We start from the raw sequence: 24,142 nt of genomic DNA on the forward strand, positions 1-24,142 counted from the left end.
TAACTAATAACTCCCCATTTCTCTTCCCCTAGCCTAAGAACCATTATTCTACTTTCTGTCTTATGAATTTGACTATTTTAGGTACCGTATATAAGTGAAATCATATGATGTTTGTCCTTTTCTGTTTGACTTATTTCACTCAGACTGTTTTCAAGGTTGATGCCTATTGTAGCACATACCAGTACTTTTATTCCATTTTATGGATGAATAATATACTATTGCATAGATAGACCACATTTTGTTTATCCATGCAACTGTCAATGGACGTGTGGGTGCTCCTACCTGGCTATTGTGAGTAACACTGCTGTGAACACGGATGTAGAAATACGTGCTCAAGTCCCTGATTTCAATTCTTTTGCATATATATCCAGAAGTGGAATTGCTGGATCATATGGTAATTCCATGTCTAATTAGTTTGATTTTCCACAGCAATGGTACCATTTTACATTCCCATCAGGCATGTGTCATCCTATCTTTGTGAAGCAGGTACTTACTATGACAAAAAGCAAGTACTAAATGGATATCAATGTGGAACAGGAAATAAGGGTGGCAGTGTTCAGATTCCAAGACTTGAGAAGTTCTACACAGGCACCAAAATAGCCAATGGTCCAGGCAAGTGCATCTTTAAAATACATCATCTCTAGTCTTCTTCTGGGTTGGTAGCACTACCTTTAAATATCTCAGCAGCTGTGACACAATCAGAAATAACAGCTGTCTCCCAAAGTAAAGTGTCAGAAGAAAATTAAGCTAACAGAAACATTTGAAAGTCACTTCGTCTGCAATATTTTCCCTAACTCTCAGCAGAGGTGGTCGTTTTCTTTGCTGTGGTCCCACAGATTTTGTGTATCCTTTCACTTAAAGCATTTTCACTATTCTATTTTGTTTATTTGTCTATGCTTATTTATTTATTCTTTCTTTAGAAGGTAAACTCCTGAGGATAGGGCTTTTACTTATTTACCACTAAGGTTTTAGTTCCCAGAAGTATTCGTTTAATTACCAGGGGGGGGAAAAGTAAAACTAAATTAATAATTTTAGACCAAGGAATTTTACTTTTATAATTTTATCCTAAGGAAGTAAGAGTAAACAGAAAAAAAAGATGGACAAAGATGTTCTTTCCAACATTATTTCTAATCCAAAAAAAATTGTATACAACTTTAAGTGCTCAACAATAGGGAAATGTTTAATTAAACTAGCATACATCTGTTTAATGATCATGGGATCATTAAAAGTAATAGTTACAAATAGTTTATATTATGATAACAAGAAAATGCTTATGTTAGCATGCAAGTTTAAAAAAAGTAGGACTCAAAATTGTACATGCAAAATGATCTAAATTTTGCAAAACAAATAATCCATGCATTTAGAAGAAAAAAACCTTAGGAGAAAATAGATTAAGACTGTTTTTAAAATCATCATCTCTGAATAATTAATATTTTTCTTTCTTCTACTTTTTAATGTTTTCCCATGACTTGTCTAAGCATGAGCCTTAGTTTATGCTCTTTTCTTCTGCTGGAATACATTTTTGTTCCTTTTTATCATGCACAGCCAATTCTTTCTGGCCAACTGCAGTCCTAACTCTCCCATGATATCTCTTCCATCTACTCCTCTGACCTCCTGTAGCTTTCATACAATAAAATGTTGAGCTGAAGTGGATGCTATTTTTAGATTTCCCTTTACCATCTCACGGTTGGTAGAAATGGAAAATAGGGTGAATCTGGAGCCAGAAGGCCTGAATTTGAATCTTTATCCTACCAATTATTCCCTGAGTGACCCTGCAAAAGATACTTATTCTCTCAGTGCCTCAGTTTTCTTATCTGCAAAATAGTGTCTTATATCTAGGTACAGTATAAGCTTCTTAGTTGCAGACCATGTCTTTGCAGCTCACGATTAGGTACAGCTATGGCTTTGCTATATAGAAAGTAAAAAATAAAGTTCAGTTAATTGCATGTGATTTACATAGGGAGCATCATAATATTGATTGTACACATATTCATAGACACAAACTACTTTCCGATAAAGTAGATTAGTTGTAATTGTGACCTGCTGTACTTGGAATGGCCTTATAATTTAAAGGCTATTATTTTTATACACCTATTATAACTCATATATTTCTAGGAAGGCTCTCACGTGTTCATTTCCTGCAAAAATATTCTATTGAATTCACCTGTGTCATAGTCACTGTTCTAGATTCTGGGGATAGAATCAGTACAAAACGGTTCGTTCTTTCAAGGAACTTAGAATTTATTTCTGGTGGTAGTGGTGGATACAGACAAGACAACATACAATTACAGTGTGGAGTGATAAGATACAGTGGAACTATATGCAAGGTACATTGGACGCACACAGGCAAGACAACTATGCAACTCTTAAGGGGAGGCAAGAAACAGCAAAACCATTTTAGAGGGAAGAAATGGTGTCTGATCTGAGTCTCAAAGAATGATGAGAAATTATCAAGGTGAATTGGGTTTGAAAATGCCATTGAAGGAAAATAAAACAGCAAGATCAAAGGCCTGCACTTTATTTTTCCTCTGACATTTTATTTTGGGGAGACAATGGTTATTTCTGGTTGAGTCAGAGTTGTGGAGCTATTTAATGGTATTGCTACTGACCCAGAAGAAGGAGGTTCAGAGATTGTATACATTTAAGATCAATTCCCATTGTGAATCTGAAGGCAATTCAAAATGTCTGGAACATAAATTACAATCTAAAGCCAAGTGAAAAATGAACCTGTGGAGGTGAGGATGTGTGTCATGCAAAGGAGGCCTAAATCCATCTTCACCATCAGAACAAGCCTGTGGAGGATTTTAAATAGTGAGTGACATCATTCGGTTAAGTTTTTCAAAAGAATAGATTGGAGGAAGGGGAACTTACATAGGAGGCGTTGCAATCATCCAGCAAGACTGGAACATGGACCATGGGAAACTGATTTAAGAAACTGTAGAGTCAAGTTCAACAGAAATGGTGAAGGATTAAGAGTGGGTGGTTAAAGGGGAAGACATGCCTGAAGTTCTTCCAAAGACGTGGCTGGGAAACTGAGCGAGTGGTGGTAATGTTTACCGAGACACATATGCAGGATGATTTGTCTGTTTTAAAGGAAAGGGAAAAGTATGCCTTTGAATGTAGTCTTGAGCTTGAGTTCTTGTGAAATATCCAGGCAGAGAGACAGAGTGGACAGCGGATGTTTGGAATCTGGAGCTCAGAAAGGAGATCTAAGATGGACTTTAGAGATCTAGTGATAAAAATAAGCCTTTAAAACTAGAAATAGGAAACCAAAATCAAACACTCACAAAAAGTAGACAAAGCAAAAATTCTAATAATTATTGAGATTGAACATTTAATTTAGTGTGGAGTTTCCTGGAAATCTGGCCCAAATAGAAGCTGTTATTCTGTCCCCATTATTTTTCCATTTGTCAGTGTTTATGAAAAAAGCGAGTTTGCTCAACCACATAAAATATTAGAATTTGGAGGGAAATAACAGAGTGCTGGTGACACTCTCTGAATTAAAAAGCCAGAAATGCAATTTAAGGACCCTGAAGTCACACTGCTGGCACTGAAAACATTATCTCATTAGAGGACAAATATTTGACCCTGTCAAAAGTCATAGAGAAAAGTATTAATATGTTTTTTAAATATTTTAAGGATTGGTTATCACAGAATAAAAGCATTTTTTTAAAAATGCCTTGTCAAATAGCACTTGGAATAATTCTTGTAATTCTTGCAAGATTGAATGGTTAAAACCAATTGGAGTTTTATCTGAAACAGTAAGAGAAGCCACTCAGACCCAACCACTGTGTTGTCCCTCCCCCTCTCAGACATCTTTCTGTGCCAGTTGCTGGACATCAGGATCACGTTGTAAGTCTGGACCCTGTAGAGTATTCCTGCTGAGAGCACACCTGGCCCACATCTCTGCCATGGCCTAGGCGGGTATGTTTGTTGAAGAGGGTTGAATATGTCAACAGTCGCAAACATAGGCCATCTCATTGTCCTCCTCTGGATGGGAACAAGGGTTCCCCCAGTGAAGGCGGCTCATCTTTAGAATTGCTTAGTTTTTCAAACATGGTTTGCTTGGAGCTCAGGAGAAAAAACAAAAGCATCGGGAATCTCAGCCAGTTGCATTGTGACCTTACTAAATAGGGCCCAGCTCCGACGTCAGCTGTGTGCTCAGTCCCACCTACTTATCAGGTCCTCGCACGATTTTATGCTGCCAGCTCTTCAAAGGAAGTGTGATATGTTAGTTTCCTCCAGCTGCTGTAATACTGTATCACAACGTGGGTGGTTTAAACATGGAAATTCATTGTCTCACAGTTCTGGAGGTTGGAAGTCCAAGATCAAGGTATTGGCGGGGTTGGTTCCCCCTGGAGGTTCTGAGGGAGTCTGTTTGATGCCTAGAATCTAGCTTCTGCTAGTCTGCTGGTAATCTTTGGCTTTCCTTGGCTTATAGATGCATCACCCTGATCTCTGCCTTCATGTTCACATAGTGTTCTTTCTGTTTCTGGGTTCCAATTTCTCCCTTTTACAAGGACACCTGTTATATTGCATTAGGACCCACCCTAATGAACTTGTTTTAACTGGATTACCTCTGTAAAGACCCCTGTTTCCAAATATGGTTACATTTTGAGGTTCTGAGAGAGTTAGGGCTTCAACATATCTTTCTGGGGGGACATAAGTCAACCCATAACATGTGTTCTGTACTTTCTAAGAAGTGAGGGTTCTGAAGCTTTGGCATGTACTAGACCCACCTGAGGAGCACCAGCCTCAAGGGCCCCAGGCTCTTGACCATTTTCTCTTCTGCACATGATTATCATTCATACAACCACCAAGCATAGCAAGAAACATTCCTTAGATTTCTATGGGGAAATATTTCCCAAAGTGTGCCTGAACATTTTATTCATGCAAGATACTCTGCAATAAAAGATTCCACAGTCAATTTAGTACTGGAAAGATATTCACAAATCCCACAATTAAAATGACAACAACTTTTTAACTTTATTGTTGTTTTTTTTGACTTGAGAATCTTCCTAACATCCATGGAATTAATGTTCTACAGAGAACATTATGGAAAATGCTAGTTTAATGTTTGATCATTTACAAAGCATATTCACAGTTATTATCTCATTCGATTCTGAAAATGGGCTCTGGTGGAGGCAGAGCAGTTATTATGTTTTTATTGTGGAGAAACCACAGTTTATAGGGTCCCATCACTGGCCAGGATCAGGTGGCCAAAAGTCACCATGGCACTTGAATAGATGCCTCTTGATTCTAAGTCCAGAGTTTTGTCCCCTGGCACTAGGTTTTTCGAAACTGGGAGAATGTTATATATATAATCTCTCCCTCCTTCTTTCTTTGCTGCCACAATTAAATTCAAGCCAATTCTTTAACCTTTTCTGAGAAGCAACAATCCATTTCTGGGTGAGGGTGAGAGGAGCGAGGGAGAGAAAGAGCAGCCCCACGCTGCAAACACCAAACCACCTCCTGCCGCCGCCTCCTTCTCTCTCCCACTTCTCGTTTTATATTTAGCAGTTGGTATGGGCTCCCTCCAGCTTACCTCTACCCTTTTGGGAGAAATTCTATAGGCTCTATACATAACTTGGCTTCAGACTCACCATGCATCCCCTCCTGCTCCAATGTCCTCTCCCATCCCTCATCTTTAAGACCCTACTTTATTGGTTCCTGCTAGTGACATTCAGAACACAACTTTAATCTCTCGGACGCTGTCTGTTGCCATAGAAATTGGTCTGAAGGGAGTCTTGAGGTTGCTGGAACATGCCTTGGGGGGATCACAAAAGCTCCCAGACACTGTTGGGGCTGGCTAGTCTCTGCACCATTGTTCCCTGACCTATGAGTTGGGAAACACTCCCCCATTCTACTCCCAACCCCCAACTCACAGAGGGTCACTGTCCAAAGGTAGGGTGGGGGACAGGTGCTTCATGTGCAAGGAGGACAGTTGATTTAATGTAAAGAATTATCAGTGAGTGTTCTATTAGTTAAGGTGCTAGAGGGAAGATTGTCCAGCATGTGGGGAAGCGGGAGGGGAGTTTATGTAACAGATTGTGGCGAGGATAGATTCTGTGCCACAGAATTGTGGAGATTGCTATATGAAGTCGGGCGTAACACTCTTTCTGAGCTGAAACTCTGATCTGACCATGGTGAGGAGATTCGTGGCTGACCTGATGGGTGACAAGCCCATGTCATCCTGGGGTGGACTCGGCAGTCAGCCAACCTGGGCAGGGTGGGGACTGGGGCTGAGCCTGATCTCCGGTGGCCAGTCGCCCTGCGATCAGCATGTCCCTGTGGGCGAAGTGAGTACTGCAAAATTCCATCTCCAAAGGGACCTATGGATTCCAGCCCACCTGGAGCCACGCTAGGCTGTCCAGGCTGTCCGCTGAAGTGGGTGGGCAGGGCAGTAGGACAGTAGATAACAAGCAATACCCAGGGTCTGACTTAGCAGGAGACCTCCAGGTCCTCTCGGGGGTCATGGGGGAAGGAACTGGGCGCTGAGGAAGGCAGACGGACCCCACACTGAGGAGACACTTTGCCGTATGTCGCACATCCCTTACTGTTCCCGGTTCTACCTGGTGTTTGGCATTTGGTGCATTACTTTCATTCTGCATTATTAACCCTCTAGAGTGGGTTTGCTCAACCTCCGCACTGTTGGCATTTGGGGCTGGATAATTCTTTGTTGGGGGAGCTGTCCTCTGCATTGTCAGATGCAACATCTTTGGCCTCTACCCATTGGATGCCAGTGGTGACAACAAAAAAAGTCTCTAGACATTTCCAAGTGTTCCCTGAGGAAAGGGCTGGGGGTGGGGTGGAGGAAGACTGCCTGCATTCAAACCCCAGCTCTTCCCTTTCCTAGCTGGCTAAGACTCGGAAAAGTTACTTAACCTCAATTTCCTCTTCCGAAAAAAAAAGGATAAAAATAGTACTTATCCTTATTTTTGTCCTTATATTTGATAGGGCTGGCTTGAAGAGGAAAGGAATTGATGTTTATAAAACACTTAGAATAATACCTAGCACACGCTCTTTACATGTTTTGTTAAATATTAGTCTATGTGACAACTCTACTGACTAGTGCTTTTATGTTTATTCCTTAAAACTCAGATCTTGGTGTTCACGGCCCAGATCTCACGGTGTGTGCTAAGACCATGAATGGTCCCAATGTTAAATGCTCACAGATGTCTGTTTCCCTCCCGCAAGCTGTGGGAATTGCGCTGAACTTAGAGTGCAGTGGCCTGGCTCTATCACGCTTGCCTTGTCACACTGCGCATGTCTAGCTTCCCCTCTCTAGGCCTCACTTTCCCAAATGTGTTGGTGGCGATGGAGAAAGATCATGAACTAGATTCCTTCCTAGGCGCTTCCCAGCTCTGAGTTTCTACACATCTGATGCATTTCTAAAATCCCCCTGCCTTCTCCACTGCATCTCCAATGGCACCGAGCGTGACCTGGGTCTTCTCAGCTTCAATTTTGTAGTGGGCAAATGGTGCTTCAGGTTGTGGGAGCATTGTCGTCCTTATGTGACCCCGTACAAAGGAGGAAAGCAAACAGATGAGCTCATTCTCCTCTTGGGGTGCAGTGGGTGAGTTTCCCTGTGGAACCCCTGGCCTCCTCCTTTCTGGCCACCTTCATTCTAGAAGGTCATTTATAGCATTGTCCTCAGGTTAGAAAATCTGTTTCCCATTTTGTTACCAATCTCCCCCCAACACATCCCTTGCTGACTCCATCTCTCGGCGTTGGTAATCCCTCCTAAGCACCGTCCCCCGGGGGACCCGAACGCCCCCCAAATCCCACAGATCCCTCCCCTGATTCCGACACAGGAGATACTGAGGGGTGGAGACCCCAAGAGTGAGGCCAGGTTGAAGACTTTATCTGCTCCTTGCAGCTGCATCTTCTGTGAGTTGCATTCCCCAGCTCGTCAATACCGTTTCCCATTAAATTAAATAGCTTATTGACTGGTGTGCCACATGGCAATGGGCTGATGGGATTCACAGGGACGCCTCACTCCTCCCCTCTCCCCGCAGCACTCACAGGTCACTGCTCAGTAAATCAGCTGGTAATGGAGTTTGAACTCTCAGAATCAGCTCTGTGTACCCTTTTTATTTGTTTTTAATTTGTATCAATGGTAATTCTGTCTGTTTCAATTTATGTGATGGGACAGGCTGCAGAACTGAGGAAGTGCCCTTTTTACCCCATTAACCACAGAGGGGGCAAGATCCTCTTCAGTTTTTGTATGACAACCCTGCTCAAAGCGCCTTCTATCTCTACCAAACACAGGGCTGAGCTCCGAAGTCGTCTTCCCCAGGCCATACCCCTTTGTGCTTCTTTGTTCAGAAAAACTATTAAAAGAACATAGGATGGAAGATTCTGGAGGGAGAAGCTTGCATCCCATGACCTCTAGGATGCTCTGGCTGGCAGAATACTTCCTGCCATGCCCGGTCCTCTGTTTTTTGCGTATCACTCCTGCCAGAAGTGACGTTTGCTTCCCTCGCCTAGTGCTCCCAGGTCGCTTGCCGGCAGGGCAATGCCATTTGCAGCTCACCAGTGTCAGGACATGACTTTCAAGGGGATATAGTTTGCTGTAGCCCTTTGACTTCCTTCGGCCATCCTCTCTGCTCCCCTCTGGCCTTGTAAGGACTATGGGGATACAGGAGGAAAATTAAAAAGCTCATGAGAATGGTTGAAATGTGATGGAGAAAATCCACCAACTTCCTCAAGACAAGGGAGGCAAAGATTGGGGACAGTTTAGGGCTCCAATAGGTCAACTGTCCCGGCAGGGCTACTCCCAGGAGGGCAGCAGGCACCCCACGTGGTGTTATGGTTCAGAACTCCAGAAAATGACCACTTGAAAGCCGAATTGAGCCAAATTAGTGAGTCTCTATTAGCTGGCCAGCGACCACCCTCTGCACCGCCAAAGGCTGAGGCACAGAGAGCAGCACTCAACCGGAAAAGAGGAAGGGTTTTTATACTATTCTACATCGGGGTTGTACGTGACTCTGAGTACACAAGGTGGAGTCAGTTTTGCAATAAATTCCATTACCAGGAGGCCTGGGACCAGCCCCAGACCACCTGTTTTGATTATCATCTCTAAGCAAGCGGGTTCACAGAAGCAGATATAGCATCCGTTAAGTCAAGGAACATTTCTCAAGCATAGTAAAATTTAACTATACACACCTAGTGATTTTAAGCAATCAATTACAAGTTAGTCACTTTATTTTTTCCTGTTTTTCATGTATATTTTCCCAGCTCATAGGTCACGGGCTCACGAATCACACAGCAGCAGTGAGCCTGTCCACAGGATGGCTTCACTGTGGCTCACAGAGCTACAGTGATTACTACGTCTCATCACATTCCCCACTGGTTTTTTACGTGAAATCAAATCCTTGATTTATCTCTGCATATATGGTGATAATGGGTGTGCAATATCATGAGCTTAACACTTCGTATTTTCTTTTGTATGTATGATAACAGATAGTTAAGAATACACTAACTTATTAACAAAGCTAGGAGAAACAAAACTAATGGTCCTGCTAAGGACGATATGAGAGCCACAGATATGTTGACAGTGAGTTTGAAGGACCATAAGTTTGACAGCTCGAACTCTTTGTTTAACATAAGAAATTGGGCTGTTTCTGATGCAGGGGGCAGGCATAGTGTTGATAAGCTGGTAACCCTTGTTTTAGTCTGTCAGACCCACAGCTCGGTCCCCCGTACCCTCTCCAATACCATTGTTTTTATCTCCAAACAACTGGCAGAGGTCAAAGCGGAGGACCGGCTGGGATAGGGTGGAGTTTCGGGCTATAACAGTCTCATCTACTGTCCTGGGAAGCACCCAGGTATAGTTTATATATTGGTGGGGGGTGCTGCCTGCTGGATTAAAACAGATAACTAGGAGGAACCAGAGTAGTTTCTGGAAAGTCTTATCTTTAGTGGGTCCTCGGTGGGCTGGGTGATCTATTTCTCGGGGAGTTGATCTGGGGTTGCCTTTTTGATCCGTGTGTGGTGGATCCAATGATGCTCTTCTACAACTTTTATGGCTGTTGGCGTGGTGAGGATCACTGGCAGGGGTCCAGTCCACCTGGCCTCTGAGCTGGCAGGCTGAAGTATTCTTATGCAGACGAGGTCTCTAGGCTATACCTGAAATAGAGCTTTCTCAGGAGTGGGGTTAGTCGGCTGAACATGATTTTTCATGGGGTTATGTCTTTAGCATAAGGAGTGCACCTGGTTTTTAGCAGGGCAAAGGGAAGGAGGCTCACCCAGTTTTTGCCAGTCTCTAACTTTAGTTTATTTAGTGTTTTCTTAAAGTCCTTTTCATTCTCTCTGTCCTGAACTTTGAGGCCTATAGACACAATGTAATTTTTAATCAATCTTTAGTACTTGGGCCAGTAACTGAGTTGTTTTGGTGATAAACGCCGGGCCATTGTCGGACCCCAATGCTAGCAGGAGGCCAAATCTGGGGACAATTTCAGTCATTAGCTTTTTTACAGCTATTTGTGCTGTCTCTGACTTTGTAGGAAAAGCTTTTGCCCATCCAGAGAAAGTGTCAACAAATATAAGCAAATGCTGGTATCCATAGTTATCTGGTTTTACTTCAGTGAGATTCAGTTTCTAATGTTCTCCTGGAGCTTGTCCCTGCAACCTGGCTCTCAGGGGAAGGTTAATGCCTTTACCTGGATTTACCTGAGCATAGACGTGGCACCTTCCTCAAGCTTGCCGGGCTTGGTGGTGTAACAGAGGAATATCCAACCTCTTGAGTCAGTTCTAGTCATAAGGCCTTTTTTTTTAAACGTTTTTCTTCAGTGAGAGTTTGGAAGAGCTGTTTTGGCAGAGCAGGGAGAGTGAGGAGAGACCCCACTGGTTTTTGCGTGACTTTCCTCGCTATCGCATCGGCGAAAGCATTGCCTGTCACCACTGGTGAGTCAGTCCTCGCTCTTGGTGAGGTGCCCCACGTACATGTGCCGTTGTAAAGGCTCTCTCCTGTCTTAGGGCCTGGGTCAGGGCTACAAGTTCAGCCTTTTGGGCTGAGGTTTCATGTCCAAGAGCCTGCGCCCAGACAACTTGGTCAGCAGTTCTTATAGCCACTCCTGTATACCTGATTTTCTCAGACATGTAGCTACTTTTATCCGTGTACAGTTTCTCATCAGGGTCTGGCCATGGGTGATGTGTGAGATCTGTTTTTAGGCTGGTAAGAGACTCCAGTATCTCATGGCAGTTATGCAGCAGCTCTGCTGGCTCATGATCTGGCAGCAGGCTGGCAGGGTTAAGAGAGTTGTCTTCAGGAAGCGAATCTTGGGGGGATCTAGCAACAGCACTTGGTACTGGGTTATGCATGAGTTGGAAAGCCATTCTTCAGGTGGACTTTTCAGAGCCTCTATTGAGTGAGGGGGCAATTATACACAAGTTCTGCCCCCAGGTAAGCTTGGAGGCTTCCTTTGCCAGGACAGATGTCGCAGCAATGGCCAGGAAGCAGCCTGGCCAGCCAGATGCTACAGGGTCCAACCTGTTAGACAGGTATGCAACCAGTCTGTTTTCTTCTGGGCAATTTCATTAACTCGGACAGCATTTTTTTCTAATCTCTCTACTTTCTGCAGCTTTTTTTTAATATCAGGGGCCGACTGAGTGGCAAAGGCATATTAATGGCATGTCTATTTTCTGGTGCCTCTGGGGCTATGGGAGTACACAGGCAGTAAGCTTCAAAAAGGCGTTCTAGGAACACCGCCGCAGACTCGTTAGGTCTCTGTATGGTTTTGCTTACCATAGACAAACTAGTTGGCCTGTTAGCCACAGCCTTTATGCCCCCGAGCAGAGTCTGGCGATACCGATCGAGAGCCCCCTTACCTTGCTCCTCATTTGGGTCCCACTTCGGGTGCATGGAGGGGAGACGTGTTGTATATAACCAGGATCCATGGAGTTGCCCATCAGGGCCAGGGTTTGTCCTAACAGCTTTCCTGTGTATATGCTTTTTTATATGTATTATCTTTCTTTTATCTATCCCTGTTTCACACCTGTCCAATCATTCACTCTATTTTAAGGGCATTTCTTTGTTTTGTTCCTGCTCTCCTGGCCCCTAGCCATACCTAGCCCCACCTGGCCCTGGGACTGTTTAACTTGTTAGCAAAGAAGACCCCTATAGTTAACAGGGTCCCCAGTGCCATGGCCCCCGTCAGCACTGTTCTCAATGATGCCCAGTTTTTCTCTCTTTGATGCCGTGCCTCCTCTAGGGCCCCATCTCCATATAGAGCTGTGAACTCTGCCCAGCCCCCACTGCTGTGGATCCAGTCGGCCAGCCGTGTCTCCAGGTAGGCCACCATCCATTCCTGCACTTGTCCCACCAGTGGCTCCATCTCCTTGTCGATACTCTCAACACATAATGCAGCACCAAAGGTGAGGAAGGCCACAAGGCAACCCCAATTGCCCGCCCCCACTGAAAAGCTCATCAGTGATCTGGGTGAAGCGCTGCTGGGCTGAGCTCGGGGTCACATGCAGCTGAGCTGCCAGACCAGAGAAGGTACACTGGAAGCAGGTCTTGAACTCATCTCCAGATGCCCACATGACTTGGTGCAGCGGGTCAGCTGCTGGGCCCTTCTCTGGGCCAGTTTTACAGACCTAATCCTTCTGCCTCAGCTTATAGCCTATAAAGTCTGCCACCAAAGCTCGTGTGTCTGGTGTAAGGGTTCTGGATGGTCGGCACCAGAGAAAGAAAGATGAGCAGAGTTGGAAGGGTTCAGAGGCTTTATTGGAGCGCTCCAGGGTGAGGGTAACGAGTCCCAAGGGAAGGACCCGGGTGAGGTTCCTGGACCCTGGGAGAAAGCAAAGAGGCTCGGGAAGTCTGTCGTCTGGGACTGAGGCAAGGGTATGTATATGCAGTGAGGGGCATAAACGGAGGGGGCTTGCTTTTTAGGTGCTTGTTCAAGTAGATTATCAAGTTCTCAGTAAGCAGGACGTCTCTGGGGCTACAACAGGATGTCTCCAGGGTCAGATGGACAGCATGGGGGCTGGGTGTGCTGCTAGTCACAGGATGTGGCTGGGGCAGGTGTTCAAGCAGAAAAGTGGAGCTGACTCACTGCTTAGGGCAGAGGGGTTTGAAGCAGGGGAGGGGGCTACATGGTCCTCCACCAACCTTACATTCCAGCCTTTTTGGTGACAGGGGATGCCGAGTCTTCTGGCTACTTCCTGCTGAATGGGGCTGTAGTTAAGGGGTGAGGCTAGAATGGTCAGGTGGAGGGGAGTTTGGTAGGGAGGAGAGGGGTGTAACAGTAGCTGGTTTGCTGTGACCCGAGAGAGTTTCTGCATGTGGCATTGGAGGAACTGTAAGAGCCAGGGACTAAAAAGAAAAATTAGGCAGATGATTATAACAGGCTCAATAAGAGGCAGAAGCCAGGTGGCTAGTGGAGAGTGTATCTATTTAAAAGGAGATGTGTCTTGGTGCCGGCGATTGTGGAGGTCTTTACTGAGGGTGTTTAGTTTGTTGATGTTTTGTTTTACCAAACCTGACTTGTTGACATGGTACCAGCACTCTTCACGGAGGAAGATGTAGGTATCTCTTTTTTCAGCCGTGAGTAGGTCTAAGGCCCTCCAGTTTTGGAGGTCCACTTGGGCCAAGGAGGTTGGCTGTCTCTGTAATGAGGCTAAAGAGGTGGAGGTGGTTTTGAGGGTGAGCTATAGATGACTGGCAAAATCCTGAGCGGAAAGGACATTAGGATCCAGGGCACCTCCAGTGAGGCCAGAAGCTGTGATGGAGGAGGCTAAGGTTAATCTCACCATGCCTGGTAAGAACATGGCACGCCTTGGCCGGGACCTGGGGAGGAGTCACCCGAATTCATACTCACCGTACAGGGTAAGTTGAGGAACCACCATGACCAGGAAACAGGGACCTGGTGTAGAAGTGTTGATGTAGCATGTCAATGTTGAGCTGGTGGCAGGAGTAGGGTGGTGAAGTATCCTGAGGCAGGGGGACCTTTGATGTGGGAGATGTGATGCCAGGAACTAGGGGATTTGTCTAGGAGCTTAACAGCCATGGGCATTGTTAGAATGACTATATGGGATCCTGACCACCGTGGCTCTAAGGGCTTTGGATGAAGAGTTTTTGGAAGTACTGAGTTGCCAGGCTGTATACCCGTGTGAGAGATGTCAGAGTTAGTCTCCAGTGGCTGAGGCAGATATCTGTGTGGGCCCGGAGGAACTGCCTGAGGAGAAGCAGATATGGGAGATAGGAGGCCAGAGGTGGGGTTGAGTTGGAAGGTGGTGGGCTTTTCTTACCTGAGAGGCAGAGACAATGGCATAGGCCACCCGGTGTTTGTTGTCCTTACCTGTGACCAAGCTGTCATTAACAAAGGAAGTTAAGTTCACTATAGGAAGTGACTTGTCAGATAGATCGGGTCTAGGGGTAGTGGAGAATTTAACCATTTCCAAGTAGGAGTGTGAGGACAGGGTTAGACAGGGAGTGGGGAGTAGAGTGGCAGGGTTTAGAGTCAGGGACTGAGAAAAAGTAATGGTGGGGTTTTCTATAAACAAGAGATGGAATTCCTGTAGTCTAGACAGAGTGAGGAGGGCTAAAGAATGGTGAGTTAAAAGATCCTGTAAACAGTGGGTGGAGAAGACATGTAAGTCCTGTCCCAGGGAGAGTTTAAGGGCCTCCCTGGTGAGAGTAGTGGCCGCAGTTAAGGCACAGAGACAGGGCGGCCAGCCACAGACTGTGGTGTCCAGCCACTGGGGTGGAAATGGGAGTAGGTCCCAGAGGTTGGGTGAGGACACTGAGGGCCAGGCCCTGACGCTCATCTGTGTAGAGATAAAAGAGTTTTTCAGGATGAGGGAGGTTTAAAGGGGGTGTTTGTAGGAGAGTGTCACAAAGTTTTAGGAACGCGCAGCAGACAGCCTGAGGGTTTAACAGAGGGCCAGCAGAGGCATCACGTGCTGCCTCAGAGGGGTTTGGCAAGGAGAGAAAAGCTGGGGATCCAGTGTCGGAAGAAACCAATGAAGCCTAGGAAGGAGAGAATTTGTTCAGCAGTAGTGGGAGGCTGGAGATCGCGGAGGGCTTGTTGGTAATTAACAGTTAGATGACGGGAGGAGGGAGTGAGAGACAGTCTGAGGAAGGTAACGGTGTGTTCAGATAACTGAACTTTAGCTGGCGACACTCGGTAGCCCTTAGAGGGAAGAAAGTTGAGGATGGAGGAAGTCTGTGTATAACTTTCAGGGTATGAGGGGCTACAGAGTAATAAGTCATCCACATATGGGAGGACAGTGCTTGGATGTAAGGGGCATTGGAGAAGATCTTGGGCAAGAGCCTGACCAAAGAGGCAGGGGCTGTCCTTGAACCCCTGGGGCTGGACAGTCCGGGCGAGCTGTCGAGATGTGTTTGTGTCAGGGTCTTTTTCATGTAAAGGCAAAGAGATTGTAGCAGGCTGGGTCTAAAGGGATGGTAAAGAAGGCATCCTTGAGATCCAGGACAGAAAAGTGGGTAGTGGAGGGTGGAATGTGAGAAAGTACAGTGTAGGGATTAGGCACTACAGGGTGTATGGGGATGACTGTCTTGTTAAAGAGTCGAAGGTCCTGAACTAGGTGATAAGAGCCATTTGGCTTTTTTACTGGGAGAATGGGTGTGTTATAGGGGAGTTGCTGGGGATTAAGAGTCCCTCATGCAGCAAGCGTTTAATGATGGGCTTCAGACCTCTGTGGTGGGTCGGTGAGATAGGGAACTGTGGCCGGGAAGGGAAAGATGAAGGATCCTTAAGTTGAATGAGGACGGGGGTATGGTGTGTGGCCACTACTGGGGTGGAGGTGTCCCAGATCTGAAGATTTACCAGATTTGGTGGGAGAGGGTATGTGGGACTTGACGAAGTGGGAGAAGCTGTGGGTGGAGATGAAAGGTCTGGAGAGATAGAGAGAGAGAGAGAGAGGAGAGGAAGGGCAGAGGTTTCAGAGGAAAAGTGGAGGGTGGTACCCAGTTTAGTTAACAAGTCTCCTCCCAGTAAAGGAGCAGGACAAGAGGGCATGATAAGAAGTGAGAGGCCTGTCCTCTATAAGACAAGTGACCGGACCAGTGGTAAGGGGCTGGCGAGGTTGGCATCAATACCCGTGACCGATACCTGGGAAGGATAAGTGGGACCTGGAAAGGAAGGCAGGACAGAGTAGATAGCCCCCGTGTCAACCAAAAAGGACACTGACTTACCCGCTACCTTGATTGTTACCCTGGGCTCAGCAAGGGTGATTGGGGTCACCAAGTCAGGGCTTCTTCAATCTTCAGCAGCCAAACCTAAGATGTCAACAGCAGGTCTGGGAGTGGAAGGACTGACCCTCTGGACTTCTGTCCCAAGGGGCAGTCAATCTTCCAGTGTCCCTCTTGACTGCAGGCCAAGGTGGATGTGGTTGCGGGCACCGCTTGGCCCAGTGTCCTTCCTTACTGCACTTGAGGCAGGTGCCTGGTGGAGTACAGCTGGTTGCCTTGGATGAGGTCGATGGCTGCAGGGACCCCCCCCCCCCCCCCCGGCCTCAAGGCTGCAACCAAGGCTTGGGCTTTCAGATGTGCCTTTTGGCGAACATGGGCCTCCTTTTGGGCCCTGCCTGCTCATCTAGGGAATTAAAGACTTTAAATGCCATATTTATCAGGTCCTGGACAGGGATCTGAGGGCCTTCCTCTAGCTTTTTGAGTTTCTTTCTGATATCAGAGGATGATTGGGTAATAAAATGGGTTGCAAGGACAGTAGTCCCTGTGGGGTAAGCTGGATCGAGGCGGGTATATTGGACCAGAGCATCTATGAGGCAGCTTAAAAAAGATGCTGGGTTTTAATCAGGCCTCTGAGTAATTTCTCTCAGTTTTTCAAAGTTAACAGCGCAGTGAGCAGCAGCCTGGAGGCCGGCAAGAACACACTGCAACATGCGGTCTCGCCGTTTCCTGCCCTCTTGGCCAGCCGGGGTGTCGGGTTGGTACTCCCAGTCCGGCTTTCTGTGAGCGACAGCCTCAGCCCCCAGTGGCATAGAGCGGTCCGTAAGATGGACCTGATCAGCATGTGCCTGGGCTGCCGTCCAGACACGTTCTTTTTTATCTATTGTCAGGGTAGAGGAGAGGATGACAAAAATATCATGCCAAGTGAGATTATAAGCCTGTGTCAGGTAGCAAAACTCTTTGGTGTAAGCTGTTGGGTGGTTGGAAAAGGACCCCATTCGCTTTTCTATCTGAGAGAGGTCAGAAAGGGAGAAGGGGACATGAACATGTATGACTGTCTCAGCGCCCGCCACCTCTCGCAAAGGACAGAGGAGAGACTCGTCGGAAGGGTTTGCATGAATGCGAGTGTGCTCACTGACAGGGGACGTGTGCAGTGAGTGACCGCATGGAGCAGAAGGAGGGGCTGAGGGGCAGGAGGGACCAGAACAGGGCGGTGGTCAGCGTGGTGGTGAGCGAAGGGAGTCAGGGGAACCAGAGAGAGCTGAAGGAGAAGGTCCAGGTGGAAGAGAGGGAGGCAGCGCAGGCCCACGCACAAGGAGGATCTGTGCTGGGTGGCAGGTTGTACAGAGAGAAGGACGGAAGCGAAGTAAAAAGAAAGCCTGAACGTAAGGGATTTCCGACCATTTGCCATCTCTGTGACAGAAATTGTCTAAATCCTGGAGGATTTTAAAGTCGAAGGTCCCGTTCCCTGCCCCTCCCTGCCTCGGTAAGGATGAGAAAGCGCCTCCCTCAATTCTAAAATGGGGAAGATAATACTGCCTTGCCAAGTTTTGATGGATAAATGAAAATGTATATATAAACTTTGAAGTACATAGTAGATATTCAATAAATGGTAGCTGCGCTAACTGTCATAGTGATTACTCATGCAGAGTAGAAGTATTCCTGACTGATTGTATGCAAATCAGTCGATGCTTGAAATTCACTGCTGTGTTCGCTGGATAAAAGGATCTTGTGTTGAGGCCTTTTGTAAGACATAAAATCACCTTGTGAAGTAGTGATGTCCCCCATTATTTAATTTGTGTAGTTCTTTTATGAACACTGGAGTAGGATAATGCATAATAATGGGACGATATGTCTGGCACCCATGGGCAAAACTGTACACATGTTACAGAGATCCAGATCCCTCCTGGAGAAATTGCCAAGAGAAAAGTCCTATTCCTCAGTCTAGACTCCAGAGACTAGAAGTGAGGAGAGAGTCCTGACGCACAACAGAACAATCTGTTCTCAGGGTTGGCCATGCGTGTGTCATAGCATTTAAGAGGGTAGTCTTGGGTAGTGCACTATAGCACGCAGGTTCAAATCTTGACTTTGCCACTTACTAGTTTGTGTAGCCTTGAGCTTGTTAATTAATCTGTTTGAGCTTTAGTTTCTTCATCTGTAAAATGGAATAAATAATACCTACCATATAGGATTTGAGGGAAGAGGAAATGAAATGATAAATGTAAACCACTTCTCAGCGTGCCAGATTAGAGGTTAATTCAGGGCAGGCGTTTCACTCTCATTCATTAGGGAACCCCCACCCATGCAGATATAGACTGAGTCATAAGAAGCCAGAATACCAGGGAAAGGGCCACCTGGGTTCCCCAACCTGTGCTGATCAAGGACATAAACCTCAGCCTTTGGAGCAGGCAGGATACAGGAGCATAAGGAACCTATATGGGAAGGGAGCCAGGATATTTAATACATGTCTTATATTTCCCCAGGCTTCTTTCACTCTTGCTCTCTCTTAGTATTTAGCAATGTCTTTTAAAAGATCCATCTTGTCTGGGTGGAGACAGGGCCCCCATGGAGGGGTCTGGGCTTAGATTGGGCCAAAGAAGGAAGGCAGAGCAAGTCAGCCACGTGGGCCATTGTCCTGGGAGATCCCAAAGCAAAAGTACCCCAGGCATGGCCATGTGGCAGCACTTGGCCTGCAGCCCCTCCCGCACGGAGATCCCCCCTCCAGAGCTAATCTTCAGGGGTTGGGTGTGAATTCATAAGGAAGTTTTTCCACTTACACCTCTGCAGTTACCGTCTAAGTAAATTTAACTATTTCATAGAGATGGTGTATGTACATAAGACACACCTGAATCTGCCAAAGGCTTCTTGTCTCATCACTTAATCATCAAATAAAATTAGGTAAAATAAAAAGAAGCATCGGGGCCATTATCTACAGAAGGCCAGAAGGGGTGATAAAAGTCTCCCTGAAGCCCCCTCAGTTCTTGCCCTCTGTTTCAGCAGGTTTGGAAGCTAATCTTCAAAATGCAGCCCACATATCCAGCCCCCAAAGCCCTGGGAGCTGGGGGCTTTCTCAGAGCACATCAGCCAGTCCTTTCTTGGGGCCGTCTCTGCAAAGGCCCCTTGGCCAGAGCAGTCTCTCAGAAGCTGGAAGACAGCCCAGCCAGGGCCTCAGGCAACGCATTCATGCTCTGGCCCCAACCTCCCCTGCCCTACTCCCCAGGTTTAATTTCATTTTAATCAGAAATATAGAGGAGGACATTTTCAGCAGATCAAAGAGACATAGTAGGCATGAAAGAAACACTGTCACAGGGCAGAAGCAGGCGATGTGATACCCACTGAGAAAGACAAGCTGCCTTCTGGGATGCCTTGGGGACTGGGAAACTGTGGCCTAAAGTCATCTTTGGGAGATGCAGAAATCCAAAAGCAGACTCAGTGCAGTCTGGAACTTGGGGCAACATTGCCCTGAGTGGGGTGGTTCTGCAGAAAAGAGACGATTATGGGAGCACTGAGCTCATCAGCCCCATAATCTGCCTGCCATCTGCATCCCTTTCCTCTACCATTATGTAGCATGCTTCCCAGACTTAGGAGAGTCTAAGGCATTTGACTGTATAGTCCTGAAGTATCTGGGTACTTCAGGGCTACACAGTGTAGTTGCAAAGATCAGACAATTCAGAAGTGCAACCATCCAGAACACAGGCATAAGCAAAGATCTCTGAATCATAAAACTTGTGAAAATAAATTCCTGCCCTTAACAAGGGAGGAATCTTGGCCGGGCGCGGTAGCTCACGCCTGTAATCCTAGCACTCTGGGAGGCCGAGGCGGGTGGATTGCTCAAGGTCAGGAGTTCAAGACCAGCCTGAGCAAGAGCGAGACCCCGTCTCTACTAAAAATAGAAAGAAATTATCTGGCCAACTAAAATATATATAGAAAAAATTAGCCAGGCATGGTGGCGCGTGCCTGTAGTCCCAGCTACTTGGGAGGCTGAGGCGGTAGGATCGCTTAAGCCCAGGAGTTTGAGGTTGCTGTGAGCTAGGCTGACGCCACGGCACTCACTCTAGCCTGGGCATCAAAGCGAGACTCTGTCTCAAAAAAAAAAAAAAAAAAAAAACAAGGGAGGAATCTGGGCTGCTGGTAATTATATATGTCATGGTCTAAGTGGCAGTTGCATGGATATTTACTTTGTAAAAAAATGATGGAGTTACGCACCTGTGATTTATTTGTCTACTTTTTGTTATATCTCAATTTTTAAAAAAGTTTGTAGAAAAGCTCTTGCCTTTGAATTACAAATTCTAATTATAGGAAAATACCCCATGTCCTCTCTTAGAGCCTGTTTACTCTTATTTTAGATAAAATTTAAACAAAAAGAGTTACCTAATTTCTTGGTCATCAACGGTTGTCAGAAAAGGGAAGTCATTGGCTATAAAGAGAGGGCAGCAACAGATTCTATCAGTCTCTCAGGTACATGGACAATGGTGAAAAGTCTGGCATAAAAAAGGGGGTAGAGGCCGGGCGCGGTGGCTCACGCCTGTAATCCTAGCACTCTGGGAGGCCGAGGTGGGCGGATCGTTTGAGCTCAGGAGTTCGAGACCAGCCTGAGCAAGAGCGAGACCCCACCTCTACTAAAAATAGAAACAAATTATATGGACAGCTAAAAATATATATAGAAAAAATTAGCCGGGCATGGTGGTGCATGCCTGTAGTCCCAGCTACTCGGGAGGCTGAGACAGGAGGATCGCTTGAGCTCAGGAGTTTGAGGTTGCTGTGAGCTAGGCTGACGCCACGGCACTCACTCTAGCCTGGGCAACAGAGTGAGACTCTGTCTCAAAAAAAAAAAAAAAAAAAAGGGGGTAGAGAAACCAGAAAGAAAAAACAAAAACATAAAAATCAGACCCAACATGACACAAAAGAGAGCACTATCAGGCTCTGCAAAATGGAAACGAATGGGTCTATCATACCCGAAAGCCCTGAGAGAGCATTCATCCAGCCTTCCTCCCTGGCCACATGGCCTTGGGCCAGTCACTTGCCTTCCCAGATCCAGCAATGAGCATCCTCATTTCTGAAACGGAATTAATAATAGTGCCTGTCTTGCCAGGTTGTTACGAAGATTAAGATGATAGGAGTTTGCATGCAATAGACACTCACAGATGATTAGTTTCTAGTATTATTTCAATATTTGAACACATGATAATCGTGAAATAAAAATCCAACCAACTATCCAAACGCCATGTAGATTCTTTGGGAGACATCAAGAACAAAAGATGTCCCTTGCTTTTAAGTAGCTTACAATCAAATGAGAACAGCACATAAAGACAAATAGACCAAGTTCAAGTCAGAATATGACAAACATTTTGAAAAGGGTACTCCATAAGGAATAACAAAACCACATACAGTCCTTGCTTACTATACACCAAACATTGCATTAAGTATTTTGAATATATTAACACATTTAATCCTTGTGACAAGCCAATGAGGCAGATAGTATCATTATCCCCATATCAACAGCTGAGAAAAGTGGGGCATAGGGACGTTAAATAACTTACCCCGAGTCATTAAGTGCAGAGCCTTTAATCCAGGCAGTCTGTCATAAGAGTTCATGCTATTAGACATTTATGTTGTCTGGGCTGGGAAATTATGTAATACATAGTTTTAATTCATCTTAAATAAATTGTGTCTGAGCACCTAAAAGGTCCTCTTATAAGTAAATGCTAGAAATCAAAGGCAATAATATTTTTTACTTATTAATCAGTTTTATTGAAGTATAATTTACACACATAATAAAATGTACCTGCTTTAAGTGTGCAGTTCAATGAGCTTTGATAAATGTATTCTTGCATGTAACTACAATCCAAAGATAAGATATAGAATAATTTCATTTGCCCCAGAAGTTCTCTCATGTTTCTTTGAAAGGTAGTCTCTGCCCCTCCCAGACCCAGGTAATCACTGATCTGTTTTCTCTCAGGGTACATTAGTTTTGACTGTTCTAAAATTTTACATTAATAGAATCATATGTGTCTTTTGTGTCTCTTTTTTTTGCACAGTGTAATATTTTTAAGATTCATCCATGTTACTGTGCCTATCAGTAGTTTATTCCTTTTCAATGTTGAGTAGAATTCTATTGTTTAAATATATTACAATTGTTTTATCCATTCACCACTTGATGGACATTTGGGTTGTTTTTGGTTTGGGGTTATTATAAATAAAGCTGCTATGAATATTCAGTTATGAGCCTTAGTAAGGACATAAATTTTCATTTCTTTTGAGTAAATATCTCAGAGTGGACTTACTGGGTCATATGTTAAGTATATGTTTAAATTAATGAGAAACTGATAAACTGTTTGCCAAAGTTATTGGATCATTTTATATTCCCACCAGCAATGGATAAGAGTTCAACTTGCTCCATAGCCTTGTCAACACTTGGAGTTGCCAGATTTAATTTTAGCTATTATATTCAGTATATAATATCCATTGTGTTACAGTTTTAATCATGCTGAGCATATTTTCATGTGCTTATTGGCCATTTGTACATTTCTTTTGTGAACAAATTTTTTGACAATTTTTAATTGGGATGTTTACTTTCTTATTATCGAATTATAAGAGCTCTTCTGAATACAAATAAGTTTTTCATTAAATATTGGTAGTGTGAATACTTACTCTCTTTCTGTAGTTTATAGGCAAACAACTGTTTGATACCTTTTTTCCTAAGAAAATGCTTAAAATTTTAGCTTGAAAGAGGGGTATAATTTAGACAAATGGAAAAAGATGAGAAAAAGCATAAAGATAAAACAAAATTTTAAGAAAAACCCAAGAAACGAAAGCAAACATCTTAAGTACAAAGCAGTTTCAAAGTCAGAGTTGTATAGAAAATAAAGTAGAAAGGCAAGTTGGAGCCAGGTCAAGGAGGGTGATATTCTCAGATATTTGGAATTTATTTATACACAGTGAGAAGGCATAAAGATTTTCCAATAGGCAACTGATACAATCAAAACTCTGCTTTAGGGAAAGTGCTTTAAAAGCAGTAGATAAAAATAGTTTTGAAGGCCAGTTAATAACGGTAGGGAGACCAGCTAGGAAACAATTTCAACAGTCCAAGTGAGAGAAAATTAGGTCTTGAACCAGGGTAATAAAGAGAAGTTATAATTTGTGGAACTCAATCAATAGATCTTAAAAACTTCTGGAGGTCAGGCAAGAAGGAGTAGGATTAGATGATGAGGACTCTGAGGTTCCAAACAGGATGACTGCCAGACAGATAACATCACCCCATAGCTCAGGAAGGCAAGAGCAGGAGCTGCTTTTAAGAAACACATGAGTCAAGATTTGGACTTGCACTGATGAAGCTTCCGGGACCTCTGGGGAGCTATGCCTACCCCTTAAGAAGTTGAAATGTTTTATATCTCATGAGGAAATGGGTTTAGAGATATGAAATCAGAGGTCATTTCCATCTGCAAGGAGAAGATTGTTGACTGTTTATAGAGAATGAAGACACCAAAAGAATAATTTCCATGACATTTACTAGGTAAGAGGAGAAACGGGTGGGCTAAGGAAATTGCAAAGAAAGTGGTCTCAAAAGTATGAAGAAAACCAAAGAATTCAGTGTTGTGAACGCCTAGGAAAATTTCAAAGAGGAGGTTGGCAGTGTTGTCAAATGCTTCTGAGAAATTGAGAATCGGGAGCCATCAAGAAAAGTGCGCAGTATGTTCAACATACTCTATGCTTAACATTCTCTATTTAAGAAGGAGAGGCATGCCACATTTTTTAAATTTTCTTTTTATATGCTATATATTTTTGTAACATTGTCAAATTAAAGTAGTAAGTTTGAGTTAACTTGTAAAATCATTTACATGAGGAAAAACATGGAATTCCCTGATGGCAGATGAACCAGTGGAGGGTCTATAAATTCTCTTTTTGTCAACTAGATAACCCTTTCTTCAAACCAATCCTTACTCAGAAGTCCAATTTCTAAAATTTCTCTTCTAAATAGAAGAGAAG

General features: G+C 44.7%; 1 pseudogene; it reads right to left on the reverse strand.

Moving 5' to 3' along the window:
* Positions 1–12,071: 12,071 nt before the first annotated feature.
* LOC138375701 (bcl-2-like protein 2) lies at positions 12,072–16,968 on the reverse strand (annotated as a pseudogene).
* Positions 16,969–24,142: the final 7,174 nt, after the last annotated feature.

The sequence above is a fragment of the Eulemur rufifrons genome, chromosome 27, assembly GCF_041146395.1.
Source record: "Eulemur rufifrons isolate Redbay chromosome 27, OSU_ERuf_1, whole genome shotgun sequence".
NCBI lineage: Eukaryota > Metazoa > Chordata > Mammalia > Primates > Lemuridae > Eulemur > Eulemur rufifrons.